The sequence below is a fragment of the Paramisgurnus dabryanus genome, chromosome 18 (genome assembly GCF_030506205.2).
Source record: "Paramisgurnus dabryanus chromosome 18, PD_genome_1.1, whole genome shotgun sequence".
NCBI lineage: Eukaryota > Metazoa > Chordata > Actinopteri > Cypriniformes > Cobitidae > Paramisgurnus > Paramisgurnus dabryanus.
This window is the reverse complement of record NC_133354.1, coordinates 35,517,869-35,536,113: the sequence shown is the minus strand read 5'-3', so window position 1 is coordinate 35,536,113 and position 18,245 is coordinate 35,517,869. Positions and strand designations below refer to the sequence as shown.

The 18,245-nt window shown below is 39.7% G+C and overlaps 6 non-coding genes and 11 pseudogenes across 6 annotated transcripts; all 17 read right to left on the bottom strand.

Moving 5' to 3' along the window:
• Positions 1-10,333: 10,333 nt before the first annotated feature.
• On the bottom strand, positions 10,334-10,452 carry LOC135751102 (5S ribosomal RNA; annotated as a pseudogene).
• Positions 10,453-10,576: 124 nt separating this feature from the next.
• Positions 10,577-10,695, bottom strand: LOC135751178 (5S ribosomal RNA; annotated as a pseudogene).
• A 125-nt stretch (positions 10,696-10,820) lies between these two features.
• On the bottom strand, positions 10,821-10,939 carry LOC135751146 (5S ribosomal RNA; annotated as a pseudogene).
• A 121-nt stretch (positions 10,940-11,060) lies between these two features.
• LOC135751169 (5S ribosomal RNA) lies at positions 11,061-11,179 on the bottom strand (annotated as a pseudogene).
• A 121-nt stretch (positions 11,180-11,300) lies between these two features.
• LOC135751036 (5S ribosomal RNA) lies at positions 11,301-11,419 on the bottom strand. The gene has a single exon (XR_010532931.1). It is a non-coding gene; the product is annotated as a 5S ribosomal RNA (ribosomal RNA).
• Positions 11,420-11,544: 125 nt separating this feature from the next.
• On the bottom strand, positions 11,545-11,663 carry LOC135751144 (5S ribosomal RNA; annotated as a pseudogene).
• Positions 11,664-11,785: 122 nt separating this feature from the next.
• On the bottom strand, positions 11,786-11,904 carry LOC135750971 (5S ribosomal RNA). Its single transcript, XR_010532868.1, has one exon. It is a non-coding gene; the product is annotated as a 5S ribosomal RNA (ribosomal RNA).
• Positions 11,905-12,025: 121 nt separating this feature from the next.
• Positions 12,026-12,144, bottom strand: LOC135751016 (5S ribosomal RNA). Its single transcript, XR_010532912.1, has one exon. It is a non-coding gene; the product is annotated as a 5S ribosomal RNA (ribosomal RNA).
• Positions 12,145-12,268: 124 nt separating this feature from the next.
• Positions 12,269-12,387, bottom strand: LOC135751176 (5S ribosomal RNA; annotated as a pseudogene).
• A 125-nt stretch (positions 12,388-12,512) lies between these two features.
• Positions 12,513-12,631, bottom strand: LOC135751070 (5S ribosomal RNA; annotated as a pseudogene).
• A 121-nt stretch (positions 12,632-12,752) lies between these two features.
• Positions 12,753-12,871, bottom strand: LOC135751168 (5S ribosomal RNA; annotated as a pseudogene).
• Positions 12,872-12,992: 121 nt separating this feature from the next.
• On the bottom strand, positions 12,993-13,111 carry LOC135751124 (5S ribosomal RNA; annotated as a pseudogene).
• A 125-nt stretch (positions 13,112-13,236) lies between these two features.
• Positions 13,237-13,355, bottom strand: LOC135751143 (5S ribosomal RNA; annotated as a pseudogene).
• Positions 13,356-13,477: 122 nt separating this feature from the next.
• LOC135751221 (5S ribosomal RNA) lies at positions 13,478-13,596 on the bottom strand. The gene has a single exon (XR_010532960.1). It is a non-coding gene; the product is annotated as a 5S ribosomal RNA (ribosomal RNA).
• Positions 13,597-13,717: 121 nt separating this feature from the next.
• On the bottom strand, positions 13,718-13,836 carry LOC135751015 (5S ribosomal RNA). Its single transcript, XR_010532911.1, has one exon. It is a non-coding gene; the product is annotated as a 5S ribosomal RNA (ribosomal RNA).
• A 117-nt stretch (positions 13,837-13,953) lies between these two features.
• LOC135751189 (5S ribosomal RNA) lies at positions 13,954-14,072 on the bottom strand (annotated as a pseudogene).
• A 125-nt stretch (positions 14,073-14,197) lies between these two features.
• LOC135750964 (5S ribosomal RNA) lies at positions 14,198-14,316 on the bottom strand. The gene has a single exon (XR_010532861.1). It is a non-coding gene; the product is annotated as a 5S ribosomal RNA (ribosomal RNA).
• Positions 14,317-18,245: the final 3,929 nt, after the last annotated feature.

Here is an 18,245-nt window from a genome sequence, read left to right as displayed (position 1 = left end):
GCTGCTCCGTTTCGATAATGCTTGATATGGGTTGAATACTTCCTAGAGGTGTAGGTCGTCTGATAGTAACTTCACAAGCAGAAGGATTTCCCAGGGGAATCCTAACATAGGGCCGGTCAGTCCCCTCTAGTTCCATTAGACCATCTCCAACATCGAGTTGAGTTAGTGATGCACTCTTCTCACTGGACTCGAACAGTACTACTGGCTCTGAGCATTTCAAGCTAAGTGGAACTTCACACTTAATATGAGTCACCTGACCGGGTGGTACAACAACATCTCTAGGGCCAACTGTGACAATAGCTGTAGGGTTCACAAAGGGTGGTTCCTGAATGAAGCTCACTATTGCATTGGCTTGTTCACCTTTGATGTCCAGGGCCATCCTTAGGAGTTCTGAAAATGTCCATAGACCAGACTCAGTGTCCTTCTTTCCTCTTATTATCTCCTCGACAACATTAAATCCCAGCAATGGCCGCTCTAATGGCATCTTCCCCACGAGGAAAGGCACTTGAATCGCCAGACTTGGGTCATCATTCCCGGGGAGGTTCACTGTCAACTCTACCCATCCCTCGAATGGCAACAGTTCTCCATTAACAGCTGAGACATTGATGTCACCCCCATCGATTATCTCTGACAGTGGTCGCAGAGTTTGATCTGGTAAGTATTTACTCTTCCAGTTGCAGTCGATTATACTAACTTGTGCTCCTGTGTCTAGTAGAGCAGTTACTGTGAATCCATGAATGTGGCACTTGATGATAGCTTTCTTTCCAATGAGCTGGGCTACTCGATCACAGGGATTTTGTCTTTGATTTGGCGAATCAGATGTTCTTCCGCTCCGAGCTTCTTTCTCCTTAAGCTGGGACTGTGTTTGCTCGGTCACTGGTCGCCCCTCATCAGTGGCCGTTGGTCGTTTCCCGACCTCTTTTCCCTTCTTAGACAGCCCACCGCTCGATGTCCTTCCTCACCGCACACAAAGCAATGATTGCAAGAGGTGACATCCTTGCTACTACATTTGGGACACATTCGTTGACGTTGCCTTTGCTGTGGCTGGCTATCGATGGCTTTGCACTGGCCTTCTGTCATCCTCGCCTTTGCAAGTGATTCAACAGTCTTTGTAAGAGCTTCAATTTGTGCACTCAACTGACGTATCGTTTCAGTTTGGTCATTTTGTTTACTGTCATCTCTGTCTTTACCTCGGCTAGACTCACACTGTGCACTGAGGGCATTCGATACTCTCTGACGTGCAGCTTGCCCCAACCGACGTTGTCTTTCACTCTCGTCACTGGCTATCTGGGTTACTTGACGTAGAAGTGCCTCATCTGTCACCAGGCGGTTTGTGAGTAGTGGCTTCAATTCAGTGCGGAACTGGTTGTACTTTGCACCCATGCCCTGATAAATCGTCCTCAAAAAGACATTTTGGATTGTTTGTTCGTCATACTCCAGGTCTGTAACAGCTTGTTTGGACAGAAAAATTAGTTTCTGTTTCAGTCCGATCAGTCTATACAGGAATTGTTGGGGGGTTTCATTGTCATTTTGTTTCCCACACATTAACTCCTGGAAGAGCTCAGAGCTACTCCTCTCATTTAGATGCGACTGAAGGAAACTCTTTAATTCTGAGATAGTCAGTGCCTCCTTGTTTATTAACATGTCCTTAAAGTTTCCTGGCTTAATGACTCTCAAGACCCCTCTGATGATGTCATTTTCACTGTGATTAGCTGCCAGTCCCTCATCTATTTGTTTGGTGACACTTGTGTAGCTTATATCAGAAGTACTATCACTAATCTGCCCCCCTTGAATTTTGAACTCTCTATGCTGGAATGGCAGTAGCTGAAGGTCACGGAGGGAGATCATACTTTCTCGTTTCCCACCACTGGCCTCACCGGTTACATTCACAGGCAAGCTACCACTACTTTTGGGAGATTCTGCTCTATTTGGGTTAACATCAATCTTGTATTGTGCTAATTTTCTCCCTAACTCTTCATAGCAGTCTACCAAACAATTATACTCCATTGGCTGTATCTGTGTATTTGTGGTGTGTGTAAGTTGTTGTGGAGGTGTAGATGGCTCAGTATCATGCAAAACAGTTTTTACATTACGTTTCTGAATTATAACATCAACATTGTCTTTCAACAGTAACAATTGAGACAACCCTTCATCTTCTAACTCCAGCAGAGATTCACTGTTCATGTAAGCAACAAAGTATTCAAAGCAACACTCCTCATCAGTTATATCCAACCTGTGCTTTCCTGAGTCTGCAGATGGCTCCAAACAATCCAGCAGGCTGACCAGTTCATCACACGTGAGCTGATGAAGTGCTTTCTTGATTTCCCAGACTGTTGCTTTTCTTTCGCTAGAAGCCATCTTTTCGACGTTCCTGTTGCTGATGGGTTCACACTCGGCCTGCACCACGCTGCACTACTCCTCCCCAGCCAGGAAACTCTTTCACTGCCGTGCCTTGGTTCTCCTGCTGCCGTTGAGCTGCCCTTCGTGGTCCTGGTGTTGTTTACCCGTCACTCCGCCGTTCTGTGATTCATTTACATTGGATCCGCATACCAGCAGGTGGCGCTAGATCCCGGACGAGCCCCCAAAATCTGTAGCACGCCCGCCTTCCAGCTGGCAGTACTGCAGTAAATTCTGTTTAATAAAACAATGAGAGAGACAAAGTTGTGCTGTTGTAACTCACGAGTCGCTCATGTAATGTTTATTACAATAATTCAAAGATTATTTATATCTTTTTTTCTCTCCTTTTAGACTTAAATCACAATCTCTTGTGTCACCTTACATGTGACTCACTCAAATAAAACATCAATAAACATGTTGCATTACTCTTGTAAATCTTCACTCTTATACTCAAGTACAAATAGTATTTTTCTTAAATAACTCAATACTTTTCCCATAAACATACATAACAATGTATTACAGTTTCTGTTGTCTGTGCAAAAGTGTCCTCCTAAATAACTGACTAGTTGAGCGAACCATAGATTACAGAATATAACCATTTAAACGAAATTACTATCAACAGTAATCACAGGATCATTAAAACATATGATAAAACTTAAATATCAACAGTATTCAATATAGTGTGCAGAGATCAAGATATTATATCTATGAATAAATTTAGCAACTATATATACATATTTATATATATATACTTCAACCTTGAAACACAGAGTGATTACTTAAAACATCACTCTTTATACTATTAACACAATTATAAAGCAAAGCATCACATTAGTTTGGGTATTCAGTGTGCTGGAGCCTCTAATCATTCAGATTTTATTATATGTATATCAGATCTAACGCCGCACGTGGCAAATGAAACGTCATTTTCATATACACAACATCATCTCTATTAAAACATCTTAAATATACTCTGAAAATGTATATTATCCTCCTACAACAGTATACACATGCCATCAACATATTGTTTCATGTTTCATGTCCATAGTGATTGATTTCACCCACCTGTTTAATAAAACAATGAGAGAGACAAAGTTGTGCTGTTGTAACTCACGAGTCGCTCATGTAATGGCGTCTTCTTCTCCGCGACTCAAAGTTACCCACACAGACTCTATTCAGCACATAGTCTCCCCCTATTGTCCACTGAGGGTATTACGCATCACAAGTCCAGCATAATAACAGCAATTGAAACGATATCATCAATACAATAGAATAAATCAAATACACAAAGAGGAAAAAAATATAATTATTCAAAAATATAATTATTCCTGTGACTATACATACAGGGTGTCACACTCTTTTCCTAAGCATCACCAGTAGATTTATTACTTTACTATTTTTGTGGTCACCCAACATCATCACTTTATTCCAGTCCATGTCCTTTTCACATTTTTCATCTTTCAAACGTTCAAAAAGTCTTTTACATTTTGCATTGAGACTGTCCAGTTTTTTACAATATAAAAACAAATGTAAGAAACCTTCATCTTCTTCTTTACAAACTTTACATATTGAACTTTGCTCTTTTCCAATTTTGTACAACAATGTATCTATAAAAATTGCTTTGTGTCGGATCAGGTACTCCAAATTCCCTAATTTTCTTTCAACCATTTTGCCTCTCATATTATCCCATAACTGAGCTTTTTTTAGGTCTTTGTATTTATGTAACCAATACTCATTTACCTTGGGTTTCTTAAAAACACCATCTCTTAAAATCTGGTACAAAATTTTAACAGAACATTCTTGAAAAACATATTTTCTCTCCTCCGACTTTACACATACATCAATTTCTTGATTCCCCTGCTCCATACTTTCAATTTTATTAATCCAGTCCCTTGGTATAGCTTCCTTTATAATATTATAATTTTTCTGGATTTCTTGTCTAGTGTAATCTTCTTTTGCTTCATCCATTGTGTCCACAATGTACTGAACAGGTAAAAACCCCTCTTTAAACTCATATAAAATATCTCTCACCTTCATGATCCCCACATCCCACCATTTCTTAAAAAACATTTCTTTCCCTTGGTGTACAATATTCTTATTTAGAAACAAAGGTTGGTTTAAAATGTTTTCTCTCCCTTGCGGAGTATACTGCACATACTTTAGAAAATATCCCCAAGCACTTAACATTTCTTTATAAAAGTCAGGTAGACCTTGTACCATCCAATTCTTCGTTTTCATCCATAAAATATTTTTACCCAAGATAAAACTCCCACATTTGTTTAAAAAATACAACATCGTACTTTTCCATGTCGTTACAATGCCTTCATCCAAAAACATTTTCACAATTTTAACTCTCAAACTTTTCTTTCTTTCTGCAGCATCAATCAAACCTAAACCTCCATTCTCTACTGCTCCTATTATAGTGTGATAGGCAATTCTCGGAGGCTTTCCTTCCCATAAATAATCCAAGAAAAATCTTTTTAGTCTTTGCTCTGCCCATAGAGGCATACTTGACACATATAATGCATACCATAATTTAGATACCATTAAGATATTAAGGATTAAAACTTTACCTTTCAGACATAACGTTCTTAATTTCCACTGGTTCAATCTTCTTTCAATACCCCCTATAATGCCTTTCCACATGGTATTATTTGTTTATTATCATGCCCCATTAAAATTCCTAAGATCTTCGTTTCTTGAGTTTCTTTAAAAGTAAAAGAACTTGTTAATTCTTGAATTTCCCCAAATCTCATGTACACAGTTTTCTCTTCATTTATTTTCCCTCCTGATACCTTACAAAATTTCTGAACTATTCCCATCGCTGCTTGCACACTTTGAATATCTTTCACAATTAGCGTAGTGTCGTCAGCATATTGGAACATCTTCACCCCTTCATCACTTCCTTTAATATTAACTCCTGTGATATTCCCTGCTTGCTTTATTGCCAGCCCCAGTGGCTCAGCAACCAAGGAATATAAAAGGGCAGATAATGGACATCCTTGTCGAATTGATCTGCTAAGCTTAAAGCATTGTGTTAAAAACCCATTACATTTAACCCGTGTTACAGCCCCTTTATATAAAATCTTAATCCATTTGATAAAATTATCACCAAAATCAAAGCTTTTTAAGACTCTAAATAAAAATTCATGCTCCACTCTGTCAAATGCTTTTTCAAAATCCAAGCTTATCACATAGCCTTCTATATTTTCCTCCTCCATATACCTTATAGTATCTTTTATGCTTATTGTAGTGTCAGCTATATCCCTCCCTTTTATGCCATATGATTGATTACTTTCTATGATGCTTGGCATCACTTCTTTTAGTCTATTGGCTAGAATCTTTGATAGAATTTTCAGGTCTGTATTTAACATTGTTAACAGTCTATAGTTCTTTAAGTCTGCCTTATCTCCCTTTTTCTTATATATCACCTTCATTAATCCCATACCCATTCTCAAGTTCATCTTTCCTTTCTTAAATATCTCATCATACACTTCCTTTAAAATACCTATTAAAACCTCCTTAAAAACTATATAAAATTCACTTCCCAAACCATCTATTCCTGGACTCTTCTTCTTATTTAGTTCACCTATTGCTCTTTCAATTTCTTCTGTACTTATACTTTTATTGCAATCTTTTTTCCCTTCCTTTCCAACTTTTGTTTTTATTAACTTAAGCAACTCTTCCCCTTCATCTTGCACTCCATCTTTTGTAAATAATTCCTCATAATATATTTTAATTTCTCTCAAAATATCTTCATTCCTTTCAACTTCTTCTCCATTCTTCTTTTTAACTACTTTTATTGTTTCCGCATTTCCTTTCCTTCTTTCTAGATCGAAAAAAAACTTTGTACACTTTTCTCCTTCAATTACATATTGCGCTTTACTTCTCAACCTTGCACCTTCATACTTCTTGTCTTCTAATTCTTTAAGTTGATCTTCTAGATCTTTTATTTTCATTATATCCTTCTTATTCCGATTTAACTCCTTTTCTAAATTCTCTCTTATTTCTTTACCCTTATACCTTTTGCATTTCTCTATCAATCGGCATATCTTTATTGTGTGAATTTTCACTAAGTACTTGACATTTTCCCACCACAATCTTTTGTCCTCCATATACATTGCATTATGCTTTTCATTTTCTATGAGCTCCTTTATATCTTGTACATAACTTTCCTCTTTTAAAATCTCCACATTTAAAGCCCAAACCCCTGGACCTTTCTTACGCTTACTCCAATCAATTTGCATAAACATTGATTTGTGATCACTTAAACTAGTTCCCTCATATCTTATCTTGTCAATAAATCCTTCTAGGTTTCTTGTGCATAAAGTAAAATCAATTCTGCTTTGACATATAAAACCCCCAACCATTTGTCTTCTAGAAAATTGTTTTCTTTTCCCGTTCCTTTCTCTCCACACATCGACTAGTTTGTAAGTTTCCATTATTGATTTCAATTCTTTCCTTCCTGTATCAGTTTTATAAACCATACCATCCACCATATCTATATTGCTTAAAACTGTATTAAAATCTCCCATCAAAATGGCCATTTTGTACTTTAGTAAAACCGTCCTTAAATTATAAAAAAAACTGTTTCTTTTCCTTCTCCTCATTAGGTGCATGTACATTTATCACAATTATTTTGTTTTCTTCATATTCCATCTCAATGGCTAAACACTTCCCAACATTATCTTTATATACCACTTTACAAACAATGTTCTTGTTTTTCCTTATTAAAAAGGCCACCCCTCTGCCATAGCTCTTGTCTTGATTGTTGTAAAAAATATCCCCATTCCACCTCTTCCTAATTTCACATATATGTGTTTCTCTCCAATTTGTTTCTTGCAACAAAATCACATCCTCATTTTTAAACATCTCTTTCACTTTTTCAAGCTTGTTAAAGTTTAAAAGTCCTGTGGCATTAAAGGTGACCAGATTTAAAACCATATGAGAGAAAAAAAAAAAAAATAGTATATCAAAAGGAAGTGAAAGCATTAAATTAACCATAATTCTCTCTTTAGTTCATGTCCTCTATATCTTCTAAGCATTCATATCTGTTTTTCAAAAGAGTTTTTCTCCTTATTCCTTTTAAGTTTGGCTTTACCTTTAGTTGTCTTCTTCTTTTGTAGGTTTTCACTGATAATCCAGCATGTTCTTCTTTATCACTGTTAGAGCTCTCATCTCCATCCAGTCCTCCATCTTTAGTGGTTGGTGCATCCAACAACTCACAAAACTCTCTTGTGAAGATTGTTCCTCTGGCTCTTTAAGTTCCATCCACTGTCTTTCCCTCCCTTATTCCTCTTTGTCTAATATATCCATCACATTTTTCACAGTCTTATCAATAACACTTCCCACCTCAACGTCTGGCTTTTGATGTAAAAGTTTGTGTTGATCCTCCATTTGTTCAACATTGTCATTATATTCAGCAGTTCCATCGATTCTTATCTCTTTTGTAGAGAGAGCCTCTGGATCCAGGGACGGATTGGCAATCTGTGCGCTCTGGAAAAGTCCAGAACGGCCGTTCAACGGAGGGCCGTCGCCCGGCCGATGGCAAAAAAGTCTAATAAATATGAACAGCCAACAGCAGAGGCATTAATACGATCACTTATATGCTGCTACGTGTAAAAAAACGAGGGAGAAGAGTCGGCCTACTAGTCGTGATTGGTCCACGGATTCCCGGAATTCGCGAGCGTCTATGTTTGCGAGCCTGAGCATCCACAGCCTGGTCATGATGAGGGACAGACCGAGTTAACTTCACATCAGCAAGAGCTAAGTGCCAGTAGTAGCAGGACACGTGACATTATAATATAATATACACGATATAAAAATAAATAAAACTCGCGTGAAAATTAACGTAATGCGCAACTAGTGTTAGAGAAAGACGTGATGTGAGTGTGTGCGCACGCGCGCGTGTGTGTGAGAGAGAGAGAGAGGCGCGGGCGCGATTGAACAGTGGAAACATAAAAACAATACATACTCTGTCATTTTGTTCATATGGGACATAATTCAAACGGCAAAGTGTTTGCTTAAATTTGTATACAGTCGCAATAAAACAAAACATTTTGCTTTTGTCAAACTGTAAACTCTTGGCAAACTGTTACCTAACTGTCATCTAACCAAAATCACACACATCAAAGCAAAAAATATTTATCCAACCCCGTTTAAAAACAGTCTGTGGGTGGACATTCATCGTATTGCATTGGTTTTCATTTTTTTCATTGACTTTATTGTATATGAGAGGTTGTAGTGAGCTCACATTTTCTGCTACAATGAAGACTATTGAATTAAACGGGTAAATATCAGGCATGCATTGCAACCACTCTAAACGTGCTAATAAGAAAGGGGGCTAAATAATTGACCAAATATTAGTTTAACAAAAAAATCCTAGCTTGCACTTTCTGTCGGTCTTCCGTCAGAGTACAGTTTTTCCTTGTCTTTCATATGTGTTTAGTATTGTGGAATTGGCAAAGACCTGGTGGTTGTTTGTGAAAGCTGTACAGACAAAATTAATAGGCCTAGCTATTTTCATTATTTCACAGCCTTATTATACATCAAAGTTTAATATGACATGGACAAAATATTAAATATCCTTGTCTAATAGTCTGACAGTATTGTGGCATAGTATCAGGACATCCTTGTGTCTGTTGTGCACGGCTAGGGGTGAATGGCCGGATGGGCCTATTTGGGAAAAAGTCCAGGGCTGTTTTTTAGCCCCAGTCCGTCCCTGTCTGGATCTATTACGTTTTCTCGCCCATGCACTTGCTCGCCAGCACAATGCTCATCATCATTTTCAAACCAACATTCACATTTGTTTAGAGCCTTTTTGCAATCCACACACCTTACCGCCGTGCAATCTCTCCCAAAATGTCCCCTCTCGTCACATACATAGCACTTGAAAGCAGGGCAATCTTTCATTATATGATCTGGGCACATGCACAGCCGACAGGTTTTAACCTGATGGCTGTGCATCACCCGAAAATATTGAAGCCCTTCAGCCGTATCGAACTTAGTACTGTAGGGGAGAGAGGTAACCTCCTTCGGGAACATTGTTTTAACAAATCTTGTCCCATCCTCGATAGTGGTGCCAGGATAAAGGCGTCTTTTAATAGCTGAAATGGGGATAACTCCCCACCCTTCAAGTTTTTCTAAAATTTTGTGATCGCTTATGTAAGCGGGCAAGTGCATAAACGAGACCACGCAGTGTTTGTTTATTAGTTTCTTTACCTCACAAATCATGCCTTTGATGCCTAGTCCATCCATTAATGAATCGACGTCGTCCACATGTTCTAAAGTCACTTCATATTCTTTGTTTTGTTTAGGCCTTACCGCTAAAATTTTCCCCACTCCAATTATCTCTGTTACAGCTGTAATTATATCCTCCGCTCTGGCATTCACATTAGATGTCTCCACAGTTACTGTTGCTTCTTTTAAATAATCCTTCACCGGTTTCTTTCTACTTTGTTCCTTGTCCATGTCGTTTCCATTTTGTATTTCTTTGTCCTTTCCCTTTTCGATCATCAAGCGTGTTTCCTCATCCATATCCATTTTCGATGCCATTAGTCTGTCCAACAATTGTGTTTGAATAAAAAGAAAGGCACAAGTACCAAAAATAAAATTTCTACCCCCCCCAAGCAGCGATAGCTGCTGGGAGGAATAAAGAAAAAATACTTTGTAAAAAATAAAAGACTTTCTAAATAAAGTGATAAAACAAACAAAATAACTACAAAAAATGTGGTGAGCCTTCCTCACCAAACTGCAGCCAACTCACTTCCTGGAACGTACCAAGTCGGGCGTGCTCAGGGTGGTGTGGCCGTAAGCGAGTGCTGACTCGATACGATAGACACTTCAAGACTTATGTGGCAATGCCATGACATCAGTGAACGCTTACAGAAAGAACGCATTCATGGGAAAAAATGACATGAATAAATATTTAATTAAATGCTTACAGCACCTGGTATTGCCAGGCGGTCTCCCATCCAAGTACTAACCAGGCCCGACCCTGCTTGGCTTCCGAGATCAGACGAGAGCGGGCATGCTCAGGGTGGTGTGGCCGTAAGCGAGTGCTGACTCGATTCGAGAGACACTTCAAGACTAATGTGGCAAAGCAATGACATCGGTAAATGCTTACAAAAAGGACGTAATTATGGGAAAAATGACATAATTAAATAATTAATTCATTAAATGCTTACAGCACCTGGTATTCCCAGGCGGTCTCCCATCCAAGTACTAACCAGGCCCAACCATGCTTGGCTTCCGAGATCAGACGAGAGCAGCCGTGCTCAGGGTGGTGTGGCCGTAATCGAGTGCTGACTCGATTCGAGAGACACTTCAAGACTAATGTGGCAACGCAATGACATTGGTAAATGCTTACAAAAATGACGTAATTATGGGAAAAAATGACATATTTAAATAAATTATTAATTAAATGCTTCCAGCACCTGGTATTCCCAGGCGGTCTCCCATCCAAGTACTAAGCAGGCCCGACCCTGCTTGGCTTCCGAGATCAGACGAGAGCGGGCATGCTCAGGGTGGTTTGGCCGTAAGCGAGTGCTGACTCGATTTGATAGACACTTCAAGACTTATGTGGCAACGCCATGACATCAGTGAACGCTTACAGAAAGAACACATTCATGGGAAAAAATGACATAAATAATTATTTAATTAAATGCTTACAACACCTGGTATTCCCAGGCGGTCTCCCATCCAAGTACTAACCATGCCCGACCCTGCTTGGCTTCCGAGATCAGACGAGAGCGGGCGTGCTCAGGGTGGTGTGGCCTTAAGCGAGTGCTGACTCGATTCGAGAGACACTTCAAGACTAATGTGGCAACGCAATGACATTGGTAAATGCTTACAAAAAGGACGTAATTATGGGAAAAAATGACATAAATAAATAATTAATTAAATGCTTACAGCACCTGGTATTCCCAGGCGGTCTCCCATCCAAGTACTAACCAGGCCCGACCCTGCTTGGCTTCCGAGATCAGACGAGAGCGGGCGTGCTCAGGGTGGTGTGGCCTTAAGCGAGTGCTGACTCGATTCGAGAGACACTTCAAGACTAATGTGGCAACGCAATGACATCGGTAAATGCTTACAAAAAGGACGTAATTATGGGAAAAAATGACATAAATAAATAATTAATTCATTAAATGCTCACAGCACCTGGTATTCCCAGGAGGTCTCCCATCCAAGTACGAACCAGTCCCGACCCTGCTTGGCTTCCGAGATCAGACGAGAGCGGGCGTGCTCAGGGTGGTGTGGCCGTAAGCAAATGCTGACTCGATTCGAGAGACACTTCAAGACTAATGTGGCAACGCCATGCCATCAGCCTATGCTTACAGAAAGGATGCATTTACAAAAAATTACATAAATAAATAATTAATTAATTAAAAGCTTACAGCACCTGGTATTCCCAGGCGGTCTCCCATCCAAGTACTAACCAGGCCCGACCCTGCTTGGCTTCCGAGATCAGACGAGAGCGGGCGTGCTTAGGGTGGTGTGGCCGTAAGCGAGTGCTGACTCGATTCGATAGACACTTCAAGACTTATGTGGCAATGCCATGACATCAGTGAACGCTTACAGAAAGAACGCATTCATGGGAAAAAATGACATAAATAAATAATTAATTAAATGCTTACAGAACCTGGTATTCCCAGGCGGTCTCCCATCCAAGTACTAACCAGGCCCGACCCTGCTTGGCTTCCGAGATCAGACGAGAGCGGGCGTGCTCAGGGTGGTGTGGCCGTAAGCGAGTGCTGACTCGATTCGAGAGACACTTCAAAACTAATGTGGCAACGCCATGCCATGGGAGAACGCTTACAAAAAGGACGTAATTATGGGAAAAATGACATAATTAAATAATTAATTCATTAAATGCTTACAGCACCTGGTATTCCCAGGCGGTCTCCCATCCAAGTACTAACCAGGCCCAACCATGCTTGGCTTCCGAGATCAGACGAGAGCAGCCGTGCTCAGGGTGGTGTGGCCGTAATCGAGTGCTGACTCGATTCGAGAGACACTTCAAGACTAATGTGGCAACGCAATGACATTGGTAAATGCTTACAAAAATGACGTAATTATGGGAAAAAATGACATATTTAAATAAATTATTAATTAAATGCTTCCAGCACCTGGTATTCCCAGGCGGTCTCCCATCCAAGTACTAACCAGGCCCGACCCTGCTTGGCTTCCGAGATCAGACGAGAGCGGGCATGCTCAGGGTGGTTTGGCCGTAAGCGAGTGCTGACTCGATTTGATAGACACTTCAAGACTTATGTGGCAACGCCATGACATCAGTGAACGCTTACAGAAAGAACACATTCATGGGAAAAAATGACATAAATAATTATTTAATTAAATGCTTACAACACCTGGTATTCCCAGGCGGTCTCCCATCCAAGTACTAACCATGCCCGACCCTGCTTGGCTTCCGAGATCAGACGAGAGCGGGCGTGCTCAGGGTGGTGTGGCCTTAAGCGAGTGTTGACATGATTCGAGAGACACTTCAAGACTAATGTGGCAACGCAATGACATTGGTAAATGCTTACAAAAAGGACGTAATTATGGGAAAAAATGACATAAATAAATAATTAATTAAATGCTTACAGCACCTGGTATTCCCAGGCGGTCTCCCATCCAGATACTAACCAGGCCCGACCCTGCTTGGCTTCCGAGATCAGACGAGAGCGGGCGTGCTCAGGGTGGTGTGGCCTTAAGCGAGTGCTGACTCGATTCGAGAGACACTTCAAGACTTATGTGGCAACGCAATGACATCGGTAAATGCTTACAAAAAGGACGTAATTATGGGAAAAAATGACATAAATAAATAATTAATTCATTAAATGCTCACAGCACCTGGTATTCCCAGGAGGTCTCCCATCCAAGTACGAACCAGTCCCGACCCTGCTTGGCTTCCGAGATCAGACGAGAGCGGGCGTGCTCAGGGTGGTGTGGCCGTAAGCAAATGCTGACTCGATTCGAGAGACACTTCAAGACTAATGTGGCAACGCCATGCCATCAGCCTATGCTTACAGAAAGGATGCATTTACAAAAAATTACATAAATAAATAATTAATTAATTAAAAGCTTACAGCACCTGGTATTCCCAGGCGGTCTCCCATCCAAGTACTAACCAGGCCCGACCCTGCTTGGCTTCCGAGATCAGACGAGAGCGGGCATGCTCAGGGTGGTGTGGCCGTAAGCGAGTGCTGACTCGATTCGATAGACACTTCAAGACTTATGTGGCAATGCCATGAGATCAGTGAACGCTTACAGAAAGAACGCATTCATGGGAAAAAATGACATAAATAAATAATTAATTAAATGCTTACAGAACCTGGTATTCCCAGGCGGTCTCCCATCCAAGTACTAACCAGGCCCGACCCTGCTTGGCTTCCGAGATCAGACGAGAGCGGGCGTGCTCAGGGTGGTGTGGCCGTAAGCGAGTGCTGACTCGATTCGAGAGACACTTCAAAACTAATGTGGCAACGCCATGCCATGGGAGAACGCTTACAGAAAGGACGCATTCATGGGAAAAAATGACATAAATAATTAATTAAATGCTTACAGAACCTGGTATTCCCAGGCAGTCTCCTATCAAAGTACTAACCAGGCCCGAACCTGCTTGGCTTCCGAGATCAGACGAGAGCGGGCATGCTCAGGGTGGTGTGGCCGTAAGCGAGTGCTGACTCGATACGAGAGACACTTCAAGACTAATGTGGCAACGCAATGACATCGGTAATTGCTTACAAAAAGGACGTAATTATGGGAAAAAATGACATAAATAAATAATTAATTAATTAAATGCTTACAGCACCTGGTATTCCCAGGAGGTCTCCCATCCAAGTACGAACCAGGCCCGACCCTGCTTGGCTTCCGAGATCAGACGAGAGCGGGCGTGCTCAGGGTGGTGTGGCCGTAAGCAAATGCTGACTCGATTCGAGAGACACTTCAAGACTAATGTGGCAACGCCATGCCATCAGCCTATGCTTACAGAAAGGATGCATTTACAAAAAATTACATAAATAAATAATTAATTAATTAAAAGCTTACAGCACCTGATATTCCCAGGCGGTCTCCCATCCAAGAACTAACCAGGCCCGACCCTGCTTGGCTTCCGAGATCTGACGAGAGCGGGCGTGCTTTTTTTTTTTTTTTTTTTATTAAAGTTTCTATTCAATTTACAACACATTATACAAAAAACATATTAAAACATTTACCCACAAAACATTATAAATAAATAATTACATGTCAAAAGCTTCATTGCCATTCGGCAACGTCCAGTGAAAATCTTCAAACACTTCACACACATCATGGTTAAAAACATCATAATATTCAATCAGTTTGTTTTGATTCTTAAAATAAAAAAACAGGCATTTCAGATAGTTTTCCACTTTCATTTTAAAGATCATATCTACATCTATGACTCTCTTATCTCTTTTGGCTACCGCTCTTCTTTCCCATATTGCTCTTTTCCTAAGCATCACCAGTAGATTTATTACTTTACTATTTTTGTGGTCACCCAACATCATCACTTTATTCCAGTCCATGTCCTTTTCACATTTTTCATCTTTCAAACGTTCAAAAAGTCTTTTACATTTTGCATTGAGACTGTCCAGTTTTTTACAATATAAAAACAAATGTAAGAAACCTTCATCTTCTTCTTTCCAAACTTTACATATTGAACTTTGCTCTTTTCCAATTTTGTACAACAATGTATCTTTAAAAAATTGCTTTGTGTCGGATCAGGTACTCCAAATTCCCTAATTTTCTTTCAACCATTTTGCCTCTCATATTATCCCATAACTGAGCTTCTTTTAGGTCTTTGTATTTATGTAACCAATACTCATTTACCTTGGGTTTCTTAAAAACACCATCTCTTAAAATCTGGTACAAAATTTTAACAGAACATTCTTGAAAAACATATTTTCTCTCCTCCGACTTTACACATACATCAATTTCTTGATTCCCCTGCTCCATACTTTCAATTTTATTAATCCAGTCCCTTGGTATAGCTTCCTTTATAATATTATAATTTTTCTGGATTTCTTGTCTAGTGTAATCTTCTTTTGCTTCATCCATTGTGTCCACAATGTACTGAACAGGTAAAAACCCCTCTTTAAACTCATATAAAATATCTCTCACCTTCATGATCCCAACAAAGGTTGGTTTAAAATGTTTTCTCTCCCTTGCGGAGTATACTGCACATACTTTAGAAAATATCCCCAAGCACTTAACATTTCTTTATAAAAGTCAGGTAGACCTTGTACCATCCAATTCTTCGTTTTCATCCATAAAATATTTTTACCCAAGTTAAAACTCCCACATTTGTTTAAAAAATACAACATCGTACTTTTCCATGTCGTTACAATGCCTTCATCCAAAAACATTTTCACAATTTTAACTCTCAAACTTTTCTTTCTTTCTGCAACATCAATCAAACCTAAACCTCCATTCTCTACTGCTCCTATTATAGTGTGATAGGCAATTCTCGGAGGCTTTCCTTCCCATAAATAATCCAAGAAAAATCTTTTTAGTCTTTGCTCTGCCCATAGAGGCATACTTGACACATATAATGCATACCATAATTTAGATACCATTAAGATATTAAGGATTAAAACTTTACCTTTCAGACATAACGTTCTTAATTTCCACTGGTTCAATCTTCTTTCAATACCCCCTATAATGCCTTTCCACATGGTATTATTTGTTTATTATCATGCCCCATTAAAATTCCTAAGATCTTCGTTTCTTGAGTTTCTTTAAAAGTAAAAGAACTTGTTAATTCTTGAATTTCCCCAAATCTCATGTACACAGTTTTCTCTTCATTTATTTTCCCTCCTGATACCTTACAAAATTTCTGAACTATTCCCATCGCTGCTTGCACACTTTGAATATCTTTCACAATTAGCGTAGTGTCGTCAGCATATTGGAACATCTTCACCCCTTCATCACTTCCTTTAATATTAACTCCTGTGATATTCCCTGCTTGCTTTATTGCCAGCCCCAGTGGCTCAGCAACCAAGGAATATAAAAGGGCAGATAATGGACATCCTTGTCGAATTGATCTGCTAAGCTTAAAGCATTGTGTTAAAAACCCATTACATTTAACCCGTGTTACAGCCCCTTTATATAAAATCTTAATCCATTTGATAAAATTATCACCAAAATCAAAGCTTTTTAAGACTCTAAATAAAAATTCATGCTCCACTCTGTCAAATGCTTTTTCAAAATCCAAGCTTATCACATAGCCTTCTATATTTTCCTCCTCCATATACCTTATAGTATCTTTTATGCTTATTGTAGTGTCAGCTATATCCCTCCCTTTTATGCCATATGATTGATTACTTTCTATGATGCTTGGCATCACTTCTTTTAGTCTATTGGCTAGAATCTTTGATAGAATTTTCAGGTCTGTATTTAACATTGTTAACGGTCTATAGTTCTTTAAGTCTGCCTTATCTCCCTTTTTCTTATATATCACCTTCATTAAGTATAAACGAAGACGCCATCGCCCAGCATGAAAGCGGTAAGACTCCGCTTGTTATTGTAACATGTACTACTTGCCACATGTATAGTTTAGCTTCTGCTGTTAGCATAGAGGGGTTTACATGCACTAAGTGTATTGAAGTATTAAGGTTAACTGAGAAGGTTGCTGAACTAGAATCGCGCATCCGAACGCTAGTTGAGGATAGCAAAACCGCTAATGTTACTGTCGCAAATAATCTATCGAGCGAAAAGACTAATGGCTCGGTTCCGACATCAGATGCTAATATAAATATTACAAATACTGTATCGAGCGCGCATAGTGTTTATCAAAATACACATGGCTCGGTTCCGTCATCAGAGTCAAGTCGGCGGTCAAACTGGGTGACTGTTAGGCGGCATAGTCATATAAGGCGTCCTTCTAAGACCCATAATGTAACGACAATTTCTAACAGATTCGATCCCCTAAGGAGTATACCAGCTGAAACACCTTTTAAAAGTGCCCTGGTCATTGGAGATTCTATACTCAGGAACACTAACATTGAGGCACCAAACACCATAGTCGACTGTATACCGGGAGCCAGAACGTCTGACATTAGATCCAAACTTAAAGTGCTGGCTAATGCTAAGCGGAAGTTTTCTAAGATTGTTATTCACGCCGGCACGAATGACACTAGGCTCCGCCAGTCGGAAATCACCAAAGATAATATTAAGGAGATGTGTGAAATTGCAAAAACAATGTCAGACAATGTAATATGCTCTGGTCCCCTCCCCGCCTACCGGGGAGATGAAACACATAGTAGATTAGTGTCTCTCAATGGATGGATGTCAAAGTGGTGCCCTCAGCATAACGTAGGGTTTATAGACAATTGGAAGCATTTCTGGGGAAGACCATTTCTCCTAACCCGAGATGGCCTTCATCCGTCATCGGAAGGAAGTGCTATACTCACTAAAAATCTGATCAATAGTCTTAATTCTGATATAGTATGACTATCCAGGGCCCAGGTCAGGAAACAGACGGATCGGCTTAACCGTCCATCTGTTAGCTGCCGTGATATGTCAAGACCACTTATATCCCAGCACTTCGAGTCAATCTTACCGAAATATCAGCACATTTCAACTGTATCTGTTCCCCGAACAAATAAATACAGGGCACCGCTTGTTACATCTGGTACAAATCTGATTCAAATAAAATTAGAAAACAATACATTAACAGATGAATCTCGAATCTTAAAATTCGGCCTTCTTAACATTAGATCGCTTACCAATAAAGAACCTATTGTCAATGAAATAATTACAGACCAAAACTTAGATGTACTCTGTTTAACAGAAACCTGGCTTAAAGCAGACGACTACATTAGTTTAAA